This window comes from Galeopterus variegatus, unplaced genomic scaffold (assembly GCF_000696425.1).
Source record: "Galeopterus variegatus unplaced genomic scaffold, G_variegatus-3.0.2 Scaffold30, whole genome shotgun sequence".
Classification (NCBI taxonomy): Eukaryota; Metazoa; Chordata; class Mammalia; order Dermoptera; family Cynocephalidae; genus Galeopterus; species Galeopterus variegatus.
In genome coordinates this window covers 1481978-1503503 of record NW_007726141.1, presented here as the reverse complement: position 1 = coordinate 1503503, position 21526 = coordinate 1481978, and the positions used below count along the sequence as shown (strand labels likewise).

Below are 21526 nucleotides of genomic sequence, written 5' to 3'. Positions count from 1 at the left end.
ATCATCTTGGCTCAGTTTTGGTACTTTGTGTGCTTTCAGAAATTTATCCATTTCCTCTAGATTTTCAAATTTAGTGGCATATAGTTGTTTATAGTAGTTTCTAATGATTTCTTGTATTTCTGAGGTATCAGTTGTAATATCACCTTTTTCTTTTCTAATTTTTGCTATTTGGATCTTCTCTCTCCTTTTTTTAGTTAGTCTTGCTAATGGTTTGCCAATTTTATTTATCTTTTCAAAAAGCCAACTTTTTGATTCATTGATCTTTTGCATCATTTTTTGGGTTTCTATTTCATTAAGTTCTGCTCTGATCTTAATTATTTCTTTCCATCTGCTAACTTTGGGTTTGGATTGTTCTTGTTTTTCTAGTTCTTTAAGGTGAAGTGTTAGGTTGTTTACTTGCCATCTTTCCATTCTTCTGAAGTAAGCATTTAATGCAATAAATTTCCCCATTAGTACTGCTTTTCCAGCATCCCACGGGTTCTGGTATGATGTATCATTATTTTTGTTATTTTCAATAAATTTATTGATTTCCTGTTTAATTTCTTCTGGGCTCCATATGTCATTAAGGAGAATGGTGTTTAATTTCCATGTGTTTGTATAGTTTCCACAGTTTTATTTGTTATTGATTTCTAATTTTAATCCATTGTGATCTGCAAAAATACATGGGATAATTCCATTTCATTTGAATTTGTTGAGACTTGATTTGTGACCTAACGTGATCTATCCTGCAGAATGTTCAATGTACTGATGAGAAGTATGAATATTCTGAGGTTGTTTAATGGTATGTTCTGTAGATATCTGCCAAGTCCAATTGGTCAAAAGTGTTGTTTAGATCTTGTGTTTCTCTGATGATTCTTTGCCTAGATGATCTGTCCAATATTGAGAGCAAAAGTGTTGTTTAGATCTTGTGTTTCTCTGATGATTCTTTGCCTAGATGATCTGTCCAATATTGAGAGCAAAAGTGTTGTTTAGATCTTGTGTTTCTCTGATGATTCTTTGCCTAGATGATCTGTCCAATATTGAGAGTGGGGTGTTCAGGTCCCCTGCCATTATGGTATTAGTGTCTATCTCATTCTTTCAGTCTAATAGTATTTGCTTTATAAATCTGGCTGCTCCTACATTAAGTGCATATATATTTATGATTGCTATGTCTTCTTGATGGATAAATCCTGTTATCATTATATAGTGGCCTCCTTTACCTCTTTTTATGGTTTTTGGTTTAAAGTCTATTTTACCTGATGTAAGAATAGCTACTCCAGCTAGTTTTTCATTTCTATTTGCATGGTATATCTTTTTCCATCCTTTCATTCTTAGTTTATGTGTGTCTTTACAGATGAAGTGAGTATCTTGAAGGCAGCATATAGTTTGGTCTACCTTTTAAGTCTAGTCAGTCTGTGTCTTCTGAGTGGGGAATTTAATCCTTTTACATTGAGTTGTTATTGAAAGGTGTTGATTTACTCCTATCATTTTACTGATTTTTGATTGGATGTCTTAAGTATCTTCTGTTTCTTTCTTTCTGATTCACTGTCTTCTGTGTTGGTTTCTTGGGGTGGTAGATAAACTTTATTCTCTCTTCATTGTTAGCATTTTTATTTTACTAGTGGGTTTTGTTCTTTCTTGAATATTCATGGCAGTGCAGTTGTTTTTCAGGTACCAAACTCAGTACTCCCTTGAGAATTTCTTGTAAGGCTGGTCATGTGGTAGTGAACTATCACAGTTTTTGTTTGTCTGAGATACATATTATCTGTCCTTCATTTTGGGAGGATAACCTTGCTGCATAAAGTATTCTTGGCTGGCAATCTTTGTCTTTTAGTATTTTGAATATATCGTCCCATTCTTTTTGGATTTTAAGATTTCTGATAGAAAGTCTGATTTTAGTCTGGTTGGGGCTCCCTTATAATAGACTTGCCATTTCTCTCTTGCAGCTTTTAACTATACATGTCTTGAAGAGGTCTTTTTGGGTTGAATATGTTTAGGGATCTTTGAGCCTCCTGAATCTAAAGATCTGCGTCTGTCACTATATCTCGGAAATTTTCTGCCATTACTTCGTTGAATATGTTTTCAATGCCATTTCCTTTTACATCCTCTTGTGGAATACCCATGACTCGGATATTTGAGTGCTTAAATTGTCTGTTATATCTCTTAAATTTCTTCAGTTTTTTAATTCCGTCTGTTTTTAAAATTCTTTTTCTTTTTTCTTTTTTTTTTGTCTGCCTGTGTTATTTCAAATAGCCCATCTTCAAGGTCAGAAATTCTCTCTTCTGCTTTTTCTAGACTGCTGGTTAAACTCTGTTGTGTTTTTTATTTCATTGAATGAATTCTTCAGCTCTGCAAGCTCTGCTACATTCTTTTTTGGGGGCATTGATTTCTTTGTACATTTCTTCTTTCAGGTCCTGTATACTTTTCCTCATTTCATTGTGTTGTCTAACTGAGTTTTCTTGTATCTCATTTAGTTTCCTTAGAACTGTTGCTCGAAATTCCTTGTCAGTCATTTCAAGTACTTCCTGTCATACAAGATCTAGAGCTTTTGAGTTATTATTGCCCCTTGGTGGTGGTGTACTTTTTTGATTTTTCATATTTCTGGTATCTTTCCTTTGGTGTTTAGTCATTGTGGCAGGGGATTTCACAGTTGACTCATTTGACCCTAATATCTGGTTAGGATCCTGTAGGGACTGACTATTTGGCATGGCTGCCTCAGTGCCTGTTGGTGGGAGGCTCGGGTCTCTCAAGGCTGTGGGGACTGGCCTGGGCTGGGAGTCCTGCAGCGGTGTCTACCTGTTCCAATGTGGGTGGCTCGGGGCCCTGTGGGCCTGGCAGCTTTAAGGCCTCTCTGGGCAGCATGCACTGGCTGGGCTGGGAGCCCAGAAGCAACACCTACCTGCTCCTGTGTGGGTTCCTCAGGATGCATGTGCTTGACAGCTCTCAGGAGCCTCTCCATAAATATATATTTGAAGGACTTAGGAGTGACATCCACAATAAGTTGGAATAAGAAATATCATCCTTCACCCCCTCACAAAAAAAACCGAGTATAGACAGCTATCCATGAACCAAAATAGCTTTGAGAGGGCTCAAGGACCCACTGAAGAAATAAATGGAGACTATCCACACAGAAAGTATTGCTAGTAGAATCAGCATATCTGAGACAATAGGAGATGGTTAGGAGCAAATACAGGCAAGAGGCTATTGGTATCAGCCATGTGGCAGGAACCACCATGGTCTCTAGCAATCTACTCCACAAAGGACAGGGACATTTTTTCCAACTGAGATAATCAACAGCCAATCCAACCAGGGAACCCCTGAAAGGGTAACTCCACTGCACACCCTTCAATCCCCTAAAAGTAGGTATTGGAGCTGCCATCTCTCCCATCCCTACACATGCCCCAACCCCTGAACCACCACCACCAGTGCCCACACTCTAGACCCGGCTCTGTGGCTACACTGCACCCTACCATGTCTCAGTCACTGGACCATTGTGGTAGCAAGCTAGCATGGACTCCAGGCTCATAGCCAGGGTCTCTCTGAGCATGCCTTCTTTCCAGGCCCCAGCTCAGCTGCCATGGAGATATAGGTGCTGTTCCAACTCCAGAGCCACTGAAACTCTGTGCGCAATTGTTCTCCGGTTCTTGGCTCCCCTGATGTTCAAATGTGCTTGCACCTTGCACACTGTTACATGCAGCAGCCCAGGCATCAGTGCCATTAGCAACCAGGATCCCCAAACAGTAGTCTTTCCATGTATGTCTGTGCTTCAGGCCTCAGTTTGGTGGCCACTCCACGGTGCCACTCATCAGACACTGGTGTCACCACTGCCATGAGTGGGCTCATGAACTTGACCCTGTGCCAAGAGGGATCCCCTCAGCCACAAAAAGAGAAAAAGAGTTTGGAAGACCTCAGCCTCTCACCACTGGAGACCCCAACAATGCTCGTTGCCACTGTGGACTTCCACAGCATTGAACCCTAAAGTTCCCTGCCCTCTTCATCCACACCAACTTCAGCTGGCACAGCTGCACAGAATATACAGCTGCCCTTGCAGGTGCCAGAACCTCTGCACCCCACCCAGCAAGTGTCCAATGCTCCTCTGTAAGAGAAGGTCTGAAAAGTCTGGAAAAGGTGAATGCTCCACCAATTGCACAGACATCCATGCAAGGCAACAAAAAACATGAAAAGCCAAGGATACATATTGTAGTGAATTATTAAAATTTTATGTGACCTGGGCATCCATTTTAAATGCAAGCTTAACTTTCTCAAACCAGAGACAAGGTCCAGTTACCCTTGACACAGGTTCCAGTTCTACATTATGCCCAAGTAGATAAAGCCAGTGGCCAGAGATAAGAACTTAGTGATATCTGCCCCATATAGCAGACTGGGCTACTGGCTTTCCTGCAGCTTCTTTTAAAGGGACCGCTCAGGCATTTGCCCAGGAACCATAACCTACACCCTAGCCCTGCCACTGCTGGTTGCCACATGCTCCTCTCTCTGTCTGAGTCTTCATTCCTGCTTTACGTGACCCGGGGATGGATGACTGTCTTGCCAAATCATTGTAGCCTCCTTGCCCAGGATCTGTAAGTAAAAATCTTTGCACTTGTTTTCTATCTTGTGTGTTGAATTTGTGCCTTCCTCCTGAAGAACTAGGGGCTTCCCCAAGCTGGGTTTTCTCTGGGATGCTGGGGCAGGAGGGGGATAGGGAGGAATGACACGAGGTCTGGCTCTTAGTGCCATAGCGATGGTCAGACATAGGTCAGACAAGAGCCACAAGGGTATCTTCCAGTATAAGCAAGTGTCCTGTGTGAAGGACCCTCTGGTCATGGGTCAGACAACTAGACATTTGGCTGTCTGCAATAAAAGTATCCTGTGAAAGACACACTGTGAACACCTACATTCAGCATTCCCACTACTGGGTATATACGTGAAACATATAAATCAGTATGCCAAAGAGATATCTTTACTCCTGTGTTCACTGCAGCATTATTCACAATAGCCAATATATAGAACCAACCTAAGTGTCCATGATGAAATAATCTTCAGCCCTAAAAAAGAAGGAAATCCTGTCATTTGTAAGAACATGGATGAAACTGGAGGACATTATGCTAAGTGAAATAAGCCAGGCACAGATCACATATATGCACATCTAAAAAAGTGGACTTCATAGAAACAGAGAGTAAAATGTGGTTACCAGAGGCTGGGGAATGGGGTGATCAGGAGAAATTGGCCAAAGGACACAAAATTTTGGTTAGACAGGAGAAATAAGTTCAAGACATCCATTGTGCATCATAGCAATGACGGTGGTTAACAATATATTATATACCTGAAAATTGCTAAGAGTGGATTCCAAGTCTTCTCAACACACACAAAAAAATAAGTATGCTAGTTAATACATATGATAAATAGCTTGATTTAGCCATTCTTCAGTGTGTGTATATATCAAAACAGGATGTTGTACACCATAAATATATATGAAATTTTTATTTGTCAATTAAGAAAAATAAACCAATACATAAGTAAGAAAACAAAGGACCAATACATTAAAAACAAACAAACAATAAAAAGCAAAAAAAAAAAAAAAAAAACAAAAAAAAAAAAAAAAAGGACCAAAAAAAAAAAAAAAAAAACAAAAAAAAAAAAAAAAAGGACCAAAAAAAAAAAAAAAAAAACAAAAAAAAAAAAAAAAGGCCAAGTATAGAGTTTGGCATACAGTCAGTATGCACTGATGATTATTTTTAGTAATATTATCATTGTTATTATTAATGTTCTAATAGGTTTTAGGCATTCCTGCTGTATGTGATTTTTCCAGTAAAGTTTGTCCATTTGTAGGTTACCTGTTGCTATATATCAAACCATTCAGAAACTCAGCAGCTTAAAAAAGCAATTACTTATTATTATTCACTCACCAAGTATAGACCAGGTTTTAGCTAAGGTGGTTTTTTTTTTTTTTTTGCTTAAACAAAAGAAATTTATCTGCTCACAGTTATGGAGACTACATGGCCAAGACTGAGGTGTCAGGGCCAAGGTGGTTACTTCTGAGGCCTCTGTCCCTGGATTGCAGATGGCTGCCCTCTTGCTGCCTCTTCACATGACATGCACCCCTGGTGTCTCTCTGTGTGCTCAAATTTCCTCTTCTTATAAGGACACTAGTCCTATTGGATGAGGGTCCACCCTAACTAACTCGTTTTATCTTAATTATCTCTTTGTTTTTTCAATTTTATTTATATTTATTTTTGTGGGGTACAGTGTGTTGTTTCAATACATGCATATACTGTACAATGATTCGATTAGGGTAGATAGCATAATTTTGTACCCATTAGCCCACCTGTTCTCCTCTCCCGCCTCTTCTCCCTCTAGTAACTATTACTCTACTCTCCACTTCTATGACAGACCATGCCATATTTATCTTTCTGTGCCTGACTTATTCTGATTTCTCAATATTTCTTTTTGGTGTGTTTCTTGTAAGTTTTCATGTTATGGTTACCATGAGGCTTACAAAAAACGTGTTATAATTATAATAGGTTATACATAGTTAAAACATATTATAGTCATTCAGAATGATAACAATTTAACTTTGATATGGAAAAAGAAATCTGTAAAGACAAAGAAATCACCAAAGCCAACTTTACACATTCCCACCACTTGCTGACATTTTGTTTTTTCAAGTTACATCTTTTAATATGGCCTGTCTCTTATACGGTTATTGTATTTGTCATTGCCTTGTTAAGTTTGTCCTTTAGTCTTTATACTAAGGTTGTAAGCAGTTGATTCCCCACCCCACCCCCCATGACATTGGAGCATTCCAAGGTGGTCTGTGAACTAAATTTACTAATGAGTTATGTATCTTCAAATGTTTTCTTGCTGCTCCTTAGCTTAGTCTTCTTTCAGATTGAGGAACTTTCTTTAGCATTACTTTTAAGGCAGGTCTAGTGTTGGTGAATTCCCATGCTTTTGTCTGGGAAAGACTTTATTTCATCTTTCTATTTGAAGGTTAGTTTTGCTGGATGGAGAATTCTTGGCTGACAGTCTTTTTCCTTCAACACCCTGAATATACCATCCCTTTCTCTTCTGGCCTGTAGGGTTTCTACTGAGAAATCCACTGAGAGACATGTCAGGGCTCTGTTGAACATTAAGTTTGTTTTTTCTTACTACTCTCAGTAATCTACCTTTGTCTTTGGTTTTTGATAATTTGATTATGATGTGCTTTGGGGTATTCCTCCTTGGATTGAATTTGATTGGCAACATCTGAGCTTCCTGTACCTGGAAGATCCTGTCATCCTTCTCCACACTGGGAAATTTTCAGCCATTATTCCTTATTTCCTTGAATATGCTTTCTGCATCTCTTCCTTTTTCTTCTCCTTCAGGTATGCTAAATATGTGGAGGTTATTTTGCTTGAGGGAGCCCCATATTTGCTGTATTTCTGTTTCATTTTGTCTTATTCTTTTTTCTTTTGCTCCTCTGTTTTGACATTTTCATATATTTTATCTTAGAGCTCACTGATTGTTTCGTCAGTTTGATTATGTCTGCTGTTGGAGCTTTCTACTGAGTTTTTCAGTTCAGATAATGTATTCTTTGTTTCTAGAATTTCTAGAATTTTTGAAAATTGATTCAATGTTTTTGTCAAGTTTCTTTTTCTGCTTCTGGATTGTTTTCCAGATATCATTTAATTTTCTATTTGTATTTTCACACGACTCCATGAACATCCTTATGAGGGTTATTCTGAATTCTCTGTTAGACATTCCATAAGTCCACTGTTCCTCCAGGTCCATTGCAGATGCTTGGTTTTTCCTTTGATGGTGTCATATTTCTCTGTTTTTTCTTGACCTTTATATTGACACCTGGGCATTTGAGGAGACTATAACCTCTTCTAGGTTTTATAGGTGTTTGTTGGTGATGTTAGACCCTTTGTGGTTAATATCAGAGCTTTGTCTGTGGTCTGTGGTTTTGGTTAATTCCAGCATTGTAGGAACTTCCTATGGGGACCAGCCCTTGGGCCCTGAGATTGAGCTAATCTGCTGTTTTGCTGCTGATTCTCTGGGGAAGTCTTTCTGTGTGGACTGGATTGTAATTGTTAACCTTTTAATCACTTCCAGGTCTTGAGAGTTCAGATCCTCCTGAGCTGTATGGAAATTCTGGCCAGGGATTGAGTCATCTCAGCAAATGATGCCCCCTGCAGTTCTATCACCCTGACCAGTCTCCACTGAGTGGGCCTGTACCAGTTGGAAGGCAGATCAGCTACCCATGCTGTGTCCCAATGTTCCCTTGGCAGGCCAGCCTCCCCTGCTCCCTGCACTCCAAATGCTTCCCATGGAACAGGCTGTGCACAGGTCCCTTGTGATGACTCACTGGATTCTGGGTGGTTCTTTTCTTTGAACAGATGAAGCTCTTGCTATGCGGGTGCACCAGAATGGTGGCCTGAGGGCTAGTATGGTGTGCTCTGAGGCCCTCTTCTCCCCTGCAGACTTCGGGCAACTTCATGCCAAGGGCACAGCTTCAGTTTTCATTGGCACTTGCTCAGTGTGCTATAGCTTCTTCCCGTCCCTCACCAGGGCTGGACCTGAAGCAGCCAGGGCTAGAAATGGTTGGAGAGATCCCTTCATCTCTCACAGTGGCTTCTCCCACCTTCATAAACTCTACAGGTCTTTCCTCCTCTTCCTCAAAGCTCTAGCAGTCCCTGGTTGGCAGTATTTGCTTTTTAACAATTGTAAATTAATCAGTTGAGTATGAGAATGACACTGGAGACCACATATTTTACCATATTGATGCATCTTCTTCAGTATTTTTCTGATTTATTCTGGCCTTGTCTGGGTGGCTGTGTTCCTTACTGCTTACCTTTGGCTCCCTAGTTCACTCCTCCTCCTCCTGGGACTAGCAGGCTATGTAGGGCATATTGTTCTCATGGTGAAGGCAGATTTGCAAGAGGGGGAGTTAAGTCACATGCAATTTTTTAAGACCAAGGCTCAGAATTGGTAAAATGTCACTTTTATTTACTTGTAATTGGTCAAAGTACATGGCCTAAGCTAACAGCAAGAAGCAGTGAAGAGTGCTACACACAAGTGAGGCCATGCAAGGGTTGGGGGTGGGGGATAGGAGTGATAAGAACTGGGGCCAAAAATTCAGTTCACCTCAGTCCATACTCTTTAAGAAACAAAGAAATGAACAAAACAAACAACAAGCTGGAATAAAAGTGATTCCTCTGTAAGTAATATTAGACTTCCCAAGGTGTCCAGTCAGCACAGGCCCAAAGTCACGTAGAGCCTCCTGCCCCTGCCTAAAAGGGCCTAAGCCATGGTATTTGCCCATGTTCTTCACCTATTCATTCACGTACATCAGTTCCTGCCTCTTTCTTCATGCCGTTATTCTTCCACTTATCACAAGGTTCTAAGTGATTGTTTCTGTGTCGGTTTTTCCTCCATTTACTGGTTCATTGATTTATTCATTCAACTATTTATTGGATGTTTACTATATATAAGTACATTTTTTTTTTCAAACAGTGATTATAGTGATTGAATGAGTCACTCTCCTGAAGTCTGCATTTTAGCAGGAAGTAGAGATATTAAAAAAATTTAAAACTTGCATGAATAAATATTAACTTACAATTGAGATAAATGCTACAACTATGAAGGAAAGAGTGCAATGAAAGTATCTAAGAGAAGGAACTAAACTACTGTGGAATTTACAAAAAAACTCCTTGGCAGTGAATTAAGATTTAAAGCACTGCTCTCCAGTAGAAGAGTAATTCAACCCATATATGAAATTTTTAATTTTTACTAGGTATGTTAGCTAAAGAAAAAAGACAGGTGAAATTAATTTTAACAATATATTTTATTTAACCCAATATATTCAAAATATTATTTCAATATGCAACCAATCTAAAAATTAGTGATGAGATATTTTACATTCTGTGTGTGTATTTTAACCACTTTATTGAGGTATGATTGACATTCAAAATACTCTACATGTTTAATATATACAGCTTGATGTGTTTGGAGATAAGTATACAATCAGGAAATGGCCATTATCAATGCCATAGACATATCCATCACATCCAAAAGATTCCTCTGTTCTCTTTGGTTTTTCTTGCTGTTGTAGGTGCTCTGTTTTGGTTTTTTCTTTTGTAGTAAGAGCACTTAGCAAAAGATGTACTGTTTTACATTGTTTTTAATACTAGGTGTCTCAAATCCACTGTATATGTTAGTATATCTAAATAGCACATCTCAGTTTTCTGACTGGCCATCTTCCAAGTGCTCAGTAGCTGTATGGTTAGTGCCTCCCATATTAGCTAGTACGGCTTTAGAAGACGAGGCAAACTATGGAGGGAAAATTTTGTAGACAGAGGGAAGATCTCAGAAAGTGCAAAATCTCTGAGGCAAAGTGTCAAGGTAAGGTTGAGAAACTAAAATAGCCCATCTTGCATAGAGTGCAGATTTCAGATAAAGGAGCACAAAATGGGGCTAAAATCACCTGGAGTCTTAGAGGCCATGTTAATATTGCATTCTTTATTCCAGGCGTTCTGAGAGATAATTGAAAGATTTAACTAGGGTACATATGATTTGATATGAATTTCAAAAGGATTACCTTTGCTGCTGTGGTAATAATGGATGGAAGGGGGCAGACATGGGCAGGAAGGAAACGGCAAGGAGTTCTAGCTAGCACTTGCCATAGTCTAGCAAGAGCAGATGGTGCGCAGACTGGAGAATGACAATGAGATGAAAATGGGAGATAAAAATCAATTGCACTTGTTATTTTGTTTGTTTTGTTTGGTTTTAATTTGAAAAGAGAATGACCTAGAAGAAAGATGAAAGGTATTTACTTTGTTTCTAGTTTGCCCAGAGAGGTAATTGTTATGTCAAGTTAGAGGGACTACACCAGTTAACTAAGAATTGGACATATAAAGTTTCAAAAGCCAATTAAATTATTTAGTGGGATAGCTAGAGGTATCTAGAGGGGAACTGGATGTGTGGGGTATGAGCCCAAATAAGTGGTGTCAGCTGGTCTTTGAATTTGAGAGGGGCCAGCACTGATTCTTACAGGTTGCCAGGACCAAGGGAGAGTTCAGTTTTATATCTTCAGAGTTTAGTTGCCCAACATACACTTGGTGCTTAATAAATGTTTATTGAATATATAGCTGTACTTGTTATGACCATGTCTCATCTCATGATGAGGTGGTAGGTAAGACTGACCTTTGGCAGTATCAAATTGGTGGGCCGGTCATTTTTCCTTCATTCTCACACTGTACCTTGCCTTAATTAAGGATGCTTTGGCCCTGGTCTATGCACAAGCATCTCTAAGTCTAAATGTGGGCTCATGAATTCACATTGTTCTTTCTGTTTATTAAAGTCATAAACATTTTTAACAAATCACATTTAACCTCAAGATAAAAAAATGGGATGAATATGCTAAAAATAAAAGTATAAGTTTTATTATATAAAGAGAACAATGAATTCTGTCCATAAAATAAGATTAATAATACCCTTTTTTTGTGTGATATTTCCACGGTTTTAATCTTGGTGATACTGCTCACTGCCAGGATTTTAGAGAAAAGCCTGTTCAAAATTGACTTCCTCATCTTTATAAATTCTTCTTATGTCAGTCACAGCTACAGTTCCTTTCTTTGTGCACATAACAATAGAATATGACATCTTATATGTTCAGTAAAACCTGTAAAATTTCAACCTTGCAAAGTTGTTTAGGGCACCTGTATATCGCAGTGATATAAAAGTCATCACTCCCCTACTCTAATTGTATTTTAATATAAGACATTATCATTGACAACTATTCCTAAATTTTAGGAACCGATTAACCAATATTATTTTAAAGTACCTATTATTCTGTGTTCTAGAAATTTTGAGAAATTGACAAGTCCTTGCCCATAAGAAGCTAACGCTATGGTTGAGAAAGCAAAGTGAATTAAGTTTAGAATTGCTCATGACAAAATATGTGATATTAGCCAGGGAAAATAAGCATCTTTGTATTTATTAGTCAAGGAAAAGGTTTGATGGGAATGTTTTGGATTGTTCGTTTTGGCTGAAGTGAGAAGAGAGAAAAAAGAGAGAGTTAAAATTTTCTCTCCTGGGTATTTGTGCCATAAAAATGGTAGAACGAGACTGAAGAGAGACTTGTAGTGGGGAGGTGGTCCATGAAGGCTTTGCAAACAGATTGGTTATAACAATGTACTTAGAGATATTTAATAGCATTGTGTTAAATGAATAAATAAACTAGAAGACCTGACAGTAATTTATGTTTTTGTCACATGTTGACGCTAGTCACTTTTTCTCATCTAGAGAGTCATTTTGAAACTGAGGATGGATCTTTGACAGGCACTTTGCCAAGTGCTGAGGGCACAAGAAAGGAATAAGAAATAGTGCCTATTCTCAAATAATTCCTTTTTGGTGTCATTTTCTTATTTCAAACCATTGTCATCTTTCAACTGGAATTACAAACTAATTTCCCTAGTTTCTGTCCCATTCAATCAATCATCTACATGCTGTCAGGGATAGCTTTCTATAGTACAAATCTCATCAAGTTACTGTTCTGCTCAAAATTCTTCAATGATTTTGCATTGTATTTGGATAGGATCTAGGTTCCTTAATGTTACAGAAAGCTTTCTTAACATTTTAAGTTTTTTCTGGCCATCTTATCTATATTGAAGCCACATAGAATTATTTACTATTTCCAAATATACTTTGTTCTTTCATGGTTCTGGGTCAAAGAGAGCGCCTTGAACATATTTTCAGTGCCATATAAACATTTTATATAAATTTTGCTCACTCCTCATTTATTCTCCGTTATTTTGCTTAGGCATAGGTTCATGTTTCAGACTGATAGTGTGGACAGTGCAGGGTGTGACATGTGATGGTATAGGGTTTTGACTGTCAAATTCAGCATTTGGATTTCAGTTTGCTAGCAATGTAGAGCTAGTGAAAGTTAGATTTTTATTTTACCTTGTTTGTTTCTTGTAATTTGCCAAAAAAAAGAGTGTTTCAAGGCTGTAATATCAACTAAACCAATGTTAGACCGGTGCAAAAACAATTTGGGAGCATATTACAGTAAGCCAGACATAATGTGATTATAGCCTGTATTAGGGTAGGTTTATAAAGAAAAAGTAAAAACAATAAATTTTATGGTAATATATCTGGGAAAGCATACATACAAAATAATTGAAGTGATTTTTTAAATAACTAACCATTATAATAAAATTAAAAAGTGCTATGTGACCCATACAATGTTGATGGTGTGATCTGATAGCCTGCACAAAAATTGGCCCAAGCTCCTAGGGATGACTGAAAGATGCAGTGTAGATCAGAGGTCCAAAACCTAACAAATACATAAAAAATTTCTGTTGGATTATTTCCTGATGTGAAAATCTAAAAAAATCTAATGCAACAAATTATATTTCCATCCTTTGAGAAACTGGAAATTAGGAAAGACAACCCATTTAGAGAACATTATCTCTACATAAATACTATTTTATTAATTAATGGTCAGAGCACTATGAGAGACCATGAAAAGAAATATTATTTGTTTTGCACTATTCTGGTGTAGTTTCTTCTCCTAACAGCTGGGATGACTACATAAAATGGAAGCAGAAAAATGGGAACACTTTCTTGTAATTTTTAAGGATTGGGGCTTCATAATAGTTGAATTAAGTAAAAAATTTAAAGACGTAAATTTTTGATACAACAGGTAACAGGCAGTTTTCACTTTTCTAGGGTAGTATTATAGTTATCTACAGTTTAAATTTGGAAGGAAGCCAATTGCTTTATGTTCCTAATATCTCCCATTCCCTTAGTTTTTTATTATTTCTCAAATACTGTACATAATCCTATACTTGAGTTAGGAATCAGTCTTTTGTACTATATTTATGAGTCTCTGGGAGCCAGTAACTTGGCTTTATAGACCTGTGTTTATGACATAGAAGGTTCAAGTGAGGAGAGAGGTTGACAGAGAAGAAGATAATTTGAGGAAGTAAAGGTAAAGAGGTGAAGAAAAAATGTAGATAAGAGGAACTATTTGACGAAGAAATATTTTACATATAATATGTCAGAGAGACCATAACATTACATTTTGCTATTGATGACTTAGAGGCATCTCTCAAGTTTTAAAAAAATAAATAAACAACCTCTACTTTCTTTGAAAAAAAATCTTATTATATTATAGAGTCTTGGTACCTCATCATATAAATGATTGAACAGACCAAATGGAATGAAAATTCTTAGGTGATGACTCAGTATTCCATCTATCTCTATTAATAAAGCATCCATTATTTGAAGAGATAGCAATATGGAACCTTGCCTTGTTATTGCAAGTTTGTTATGGTGTTCCCGACTTTGTAAATCACAAGCTTAGGATCATCAAATGGAGGCTTATGTTCTCAGGCTGGACAGTTGTTGAAGCCTTACATGAAGATCCATGTATTATTCTACTTTTGAAAAACTAAATAATAATCTGAAAATCTGATTTTCTTTTCATGTAAGCTATATCAAAAATATAAAAAGAGCTGAATTAATAGATATTTCTCAGTAAGAATTTACATGAAATTATTAATACAATAAATTATAACGATAAAATTTGACTTAATTTAACTTACATTTATATTTTAATTCAGTGAAGAGTGGTTTACATACACAATACTCTGATCTATTAAATGAGTCTTTTATTAGATACTAGTATAAAATAATTCTTAATTAATGCTTCCCACGTGCTGCTCTGTGCAAAAATTAACTATAATCATAGGATTTAATTTTATGATTTAAGTAGGAATAAATTTTCATTTAGAATACTCATCTGCAGACCCAAAAGAATAGAAGGCATACAGTAAGTTTCATTGCTTATCAGAAATCACTAAGCTGGTCTGCTGTAAGATCTTTTTGGATTAACATTTTGTTTCTGTATTTTGCAGAATGGGAGTGAATGTCTATTTTCTGTTTTGAGGATAACTCACTGCTTATGGGGGTTTAGAACTTAAAACTGATAATAAGAATTCTACTGCAGAAATCAGCTGATGATTTAAATGTCTTATTTAATGTTTTGCATGTTTGCAGCCAAATTTTTATATCATCTTTACCTAAATATCCAAAATAGAGGGAAGCAGGAAAACAATTATACATGTGAGAGAATACAAAATGTAGGTATGTATAGTAAAGACTGCTACATGCAGTAACAACATCAGTTCTTACCTTCTATGGGAATAGAAATTTTAATTAGGCATGCAGACGCCAAGCTGAAGATTACTTTCCTGGGTACCCTCATAGTTAGGTGTGGCTATGAGATTAGTTTCTGGCCAATGAGATGTGGAAGGGAGCAATGTGTGTTATTTCAGAGTTCTGTGCTTCAGAGAAAAGGAACAGCCTCTTTCTTTTGTTTACCTGTTGCCATTTTGTTGGAATATGGACTTGGTGATGGCAGTTGGAATAGCCATCTCAGAACAAGAGAGAGAATCTGCATGAGAGAGCTGCCAAAGCAGCAGCTAGCAGGGACCTGGATTAGCTGATGTCATGGAGCAGATTGCTTCCATTTGGACTGTTTTCTTTTCTTTTTTCTTTTTTTTTTTTTTGTCTTTTGTCTTTTTCCGTGTCTGGCAACAGATCGCAACCCTCAGTGTCGCCCCCATACCGGACCGGGGACAGGCAACGGGATCGCAACTCTCGGTGTTGCTCCCGCGCCTCGCTCAGCCAGTGAGCGGGAACCGGTCCGTATGTGGGATCCGAACCCTCGGGCGGGAGCGCCACCACGCTTCCCAAGCGGTGCACTATCCAGTGCGCCACCGGGCCGGCCCTGGACTGTTTTCAAGAGAGTTATATTTTTGCCACTTGCTTGAGCCACTCATTTTTTTTCTTGATTTTACCAGCCACACCACAGCCTAAACAATACAATACAACATATAAACAATTTTAAGAAAATATCCAAATCTTGATGTGGATGAAAGGAAAATGTTCAGGATCTAGGTTATCCAATGGGATTCTCTGACTTGAACATATGAATAGGAGATCAACACCATTCAACAGAACTTTCTGTGATGATAGAAATGTTCTTTACTATTGAGTTTAGTAGCTACTAACCACGTGTAGATAACAAGCATTTGAAATGTGAGTAACTTTTCTGAGGAACTGAATTTTTAATTTTAAAACATGTTAGATAATTTAAACTTAGTCATACATAGGGGCTACTATATTGGACTGCACAGTTATAATAATATACTCTTATTTACTCCTTATTTTGTCTGGTAACAAAACCCATAAATTCCGCCTTTTATCCACTCCAATCAGCGGGATGATGCTGTTAAAAACATATCAGAGTAAATGCCTAAGAAATGTACACTTATTAGTTAAATTACCACAAGCCTATGTTTCTTTAGTTTGTGAGTATTAATACATAACTCAATTTTTTAACATTCAAACTGTCGTGTGTGTGTATGTGTGTAAATACAAAAAAGATGGGTGTTTGCTTAAATTGGCTGTCTGTGTAGCTGTGCTGACTATCAGTTTTACAGGAAAATGGCAGAGAGATCTAGAGCAAGTGTAAACTCTCTACTCCTCACTAGGGCTTCCGTCCAGAATTTCTCTCTGCTTTCTTACGGTGTCTATTTAGGCTGGATATTTTGGTTTTTTTAAAGCTCTTTTATCACTTTTTGATAAAATTTCAAAAAGAGCCAGGCTGAAGTACACAATTCAGGTCATGATTTCCTTAATCTTTTTCCAGATTTGGTGGATCTGTTGGTGCTGAGCATAAGAAGTCTTCCATATTTGATTGTTGACCTTTTTAGTAAAACCAACATAGAACAGAGGAAGCAAATAACCATTGGTAGTCATGACATCAACATTTTTTGACCACAGAACACGTTTGTCACAAGTACGATCATGCCATAGAAGTTAGTCAGGTAGTTTTCGCCCTGGACATCTTCAGTAATGAGCTTGAATTTTCTAAATGTGACTTCATCATTCCACAGATCAGCAAGGCTCACTTCAAACACACAACACTTGAGGCCATCAGATGCAATTTTGTTGCCTTGAGTCCTGCCGACTGGTATTTTTCCAATATTTCTTATGTTGAACATAGCAGATACTTTCACATCATACCAATCTTTCTTAGAAAATGGATCAACCACTTTCTTCTTGGCTTTCTTTTTGCCGCCTTTTGTAAGGTGCTTGTTCTCGCCAAACACCACGGTGCTGCTCCTGACGACTTTTAATATTTCACATTTTGGTATTTCATTTTAGTTTTTCTTTTTTTTCCTTTCTTGGCAGCGTTTTTAAATTTATTTTTTCTTTTCTTTTTTTTAATTTTTACTTTACTAATATTATTATTTTTTTATAGTCATGGGAAGTGCTAATGTGACATTTGACACTTGTATTACATGACAAGTGGCTCAAGTCCAGGAAAAAGTACAGCCAAAAAATGTTTGTAAACTGGACTTTATCACATTTTTAAGTGACTGTAGTGTTTGTAGCAGATATATTTTGTTACTTATTTCATTAGATTTGCATGTTTTATGTTTTTTAAAAGTGAATTGATGTTATCTTTGGGCCTTTAATTGTCCTTATGAATTAATGGTAGGTGTGTAGGGTAGAACACTGCTTTTTTTTTTTTTTTTTTCCTTCTAGGTTTTTACTCTGAGGAGATTCTAACTTCTGTGATAGCATAATAAGTGCTAATTATGGACTGGTTTGGATGTCATCTTTCCATTCTCCCCCTTAATGAAATCTTGGTTTCTATAGCACTTCTGACAAAGAATCATCCTGTCTCTGTTTTTTTACCTCTATGGGTGAGACATTACAGGCAGCCTAGACTCAGACAGATCTGGGCCGCCAACTCAGTTCCTCTATATGGAAGTCTATGATCTAAAGAAGATTAATTCCCCACATATCATGTAAATGATAATAATAATAATATCTACTGCACAGGGATGTGTATGTGTGTGTGCACCACATGGGATAACATATGTAAGGCAACTCTCAAAACACTGAATATAGTTATATTCAATGTATGTTAGTTCTTTTGCTTTTAAGTGTTATCGAGCCATTTTTATGCTGAGCTATAATCTTTCTTTATCTTTCACCCACTGGTAAGCATTCTGAGTTTACTTTAAAATTAGGTACTACAAATAAAAAAATGCTTTTCTCGCAGAGTTCTGCTTTTTTTGGATTTCTTTCTGTCCAGAGTTCTGGGTTATACACATTATGATGTTGTCATACTCTTGTTGATTGGCTTTACCTACCTCGGATATTTGAGCAGATTTGATAAGTGAACCTTCTGTATCAGTTTTGTTCAACCATTTTGTCAGTGGTAGAATTTTGCAGCAATCCAATTGCAATTTCCTTCAAGAGGACACAGTTATACACATTTAATTCCTAGCCTTAAGCTCCCATGTCTCTAACAGATCAACTGGATCCTATTGAACAAAAATTGGAGCATCTCCTCCATGCTGCCACTGTGCTAATGGTAAGAAAGTGATAAGAACAGGTAAGATAGGTGACCTATCCTTTTAAAGCTACAACAAAGAAAACTCAAGTCAGCATAAAGTATAATGTGAAAAGTTCCACAAAATGACAAAAAATGTGCTACAAAGATTTCAGAGAAAGGGAAGATATTTAGGATGAATGGGTATGTAATGATAAACTTCTGAGATATTATTTTTCAAATAATAGCTTGACAGAAATGTAATAAATTAACCTTATTATTAGAAAAGGTGTAGAAAAATAAATACTTCCTTTCATATGCTTTTGTCATTAAGAACACATTATTACTTTTGGAAAGTAAGCTTCCTGTACTTTATTAGATTTAAAATGTGTATGCCATTTGATCCAGGAACTTGCTTCTGGGAATTCTTTTTTTTTTTTAAAGTAATAAGTTATGAAGGCTTACATGGAAAGATGTTTATTTCAGCCTTGTTTGTAATAGTTAAAAAAGGGGAATAAACTGAATGCTCATCTATGGGAATGGCAGAATAAATTAAGGACTATCTATATTATAGTATATGAGGCAATTATTAATATGAGTGAAGCGGATCTCTATAAATTGAGGTGAAAGCCTATCCATGTAAATGATATGAGAAAGGCTAGCTGCAAAATAATATGTATGTATGTATTATATATCATGTATATAATAGGATCTCTTTCTAAACCAAATTATTTGCCAAATATATATCTTTGTGCAACTGTTTTTATTTGAAGAAAATAACAATTATAGAAGAAAGTACATTAAACTATTCCCTTAGGGTGGTGGTATTAGAGAATGGAAGAGGAATTTGTTACAAAAAGAATATAATACCCCAGTGATTCAAGTAACTGGCCATAAATATGTATGTCATTTAGTGAGGAGGAAAAAGAATGAGTAGGTTGCCAGTAATTCAGGATGGTTTGGGTGTCTGAGTAGAGGCTCAGAGACCAGCAGTGGTCAGTGGCACAGGCCTGAGTGATGTGCAGATTGGAACAAAGGCTGTCAAGGCAGAAGAGACAGATTGGATGTGGTGTGAACAGCTTGTATTTCCTTTGGTAGCTAATAAGGAAGAAAAGTGAAGCTGTTTGAGCAAGGGAATTACATGACTCTAGCTGGGCTTTTACGAGCTTTTTCCAACCCTGGGTTCATGGTGGATTGCACAGGGCAGGGCCCAGAAGCTGGGAGAGCTATTAAGAGACTATTTGTAACAGCGTAGGCAAGAGATAATGACCTGTATGAGAGGTGTGGCAGCAGTTTGGAAAGAGAAAAATGAGAGTAATGTGTTGGAGGAAGACTGCACAGTTGTCAACTTATTGAATGTAGATAGTTAGGGAAGCGGAGGAGGAGGAGTAGCCGTGGTGATTGAGAGAATCATGAAGGAGAGGGGTCTGAAGGTATTTTGGAGATTAAAGGTGACATGTGTGATCTATGGCCGAGTGAGGGAATAGTTGGCAACTGAAAATTGCCACTCAGACTGAGGGTACAGTTACAGTTTTGCGAGATGTTTGCGCAGAGCTGATAGGAGTTTTCAAGGAATGGATGAAACTTACCAAAAAGAGAAGGCAGAGAGAGAAAAGGTAAGAGACAGAAGATAGGACTCAGGTGTTTACATTTTGAGTTGGAATTAATGGAGCCATTGAGAAGGTGTATGCAGAGCTGCTGGAGAGAAATTAGAAGAGTGTGGCAGATGGAGTCCGAGCTGGTGAGCCTGGAGTCAGGTCTTTGGATTTGATTTCCATGAAGAAATTATGTGAGACTCCCTCACATTCGGCTACAATCTCTGTGTGCTTTTATTCTCTTTCATCCAAGTAGGTTTTTAGTGGATTGAGGCAACCACCATTGATGGATGCTAAAACCTTTAAGTGAAAGGTGAAAGAACTTCATAAGGGGAAAGGCATGCTGACCTCCCTTACACCATCAGATCAATCCCAGCATTGCTAAAAGTGCTGCGACAGACATGTTGTTTCTTAGGATGTGACGTGACGGGAAGTGTACAGTGCAACCTATGAAAAAGATTATTTGAACCAGAATCAACTGAGCCTTCAGATCTACTATTTTACAGGAAACCCAGCAGCAGGAGGAAGAAGTTAAACAATAGCACAAGGAAGTAATCAGTCAAATGCAGAATATGAAATACTCTACAGGCCAAAATGACCTAGTTTTACCAACATAGAAATAGCAGCCAAAAGTAGGGGAACTGTTATGGAATAAAAGATTAAGAGTCACGAGAATCTCCTACCCATTACCAACCCCCATAACCTCAGAAAAAGAAAAAGGCGTGGGTGAGTGTAAGTTGGCTTAAACAGCATCATTAGCTCTCCTTCGCTTCCCTCATCAGATTCATCACTAAGTTCGTTTCTTGGATGTCTCTTAATCTGTCCATTCAGTTCCAACACCACTGCATCCATCACAATGCAAGCTGTCATCCTGTCTTGCCTGGGTATTATCACATTACCATGGATTTTCTTACATCTGCCTTGTTTCCTTCTCAGTTCCCCACATTGCAGCCTGAGTGAGCTTTAAAAAATGCAAATCTGGTCATGTGCATTTCCTGTTAAATCACCTCGGTAGAGAAGGACCCAGATCTATCACATGACCTGCTAAGCCTTACGTGATCCAGGCCCTACCTGCATCCCACTGGCTCTCCGTTGCCTGCCACAGCCGGCACTTCTGTTCTTGAATGTCCTGTAGACTTTTCCCCTTCCAGTCTTTTCATGTGTTGTTTCCCAGCCTGGGGGATATTTTTGTAAACATGCACACACACTAGTTAACTCTGCTTGGTTTCATCATGTTGTCTAGCTGTGTTTTCTTGTATCTCATTCAGTCTCTTTAGGATTAACACTCGAAATTCCCTGTCATTCATTTCAAGGGCTTCTTGTTCTATAGGATCTAGAGTTTGAGAATTATTGACTTTTGGTGGTGTATTTTCTTGATTTTTTGCATTTCGGGTATCTCTTTTTGGGTGTTTGTTCATCTTGGCAGGGATTTTCTCTTGATTCTTCGAACTCCGATTCAATTCTCGTAAGAAGTGTTTTCTGACCTTCGCTATCAGGGCGTTTTCACACTCTGTGAACACTAGATGGGGCTATTGAGCCTTTCAAAGCGTTC

The 21526-nt window shown here is 37.6% G+C and overlaps 1 pseudogene; it reads right to left on the bottom strand.

The window, feature by feature from the left end:
- Window positions 1-13189: 13189 nt before the first annotated feature.
- On the bottom strand, window positions 13190-20844 carry LOC103588357 (annotated as a pseudogene).
- Between the last annotated feature and the right edge of the window lie 682 nt (window positions 20845-21526).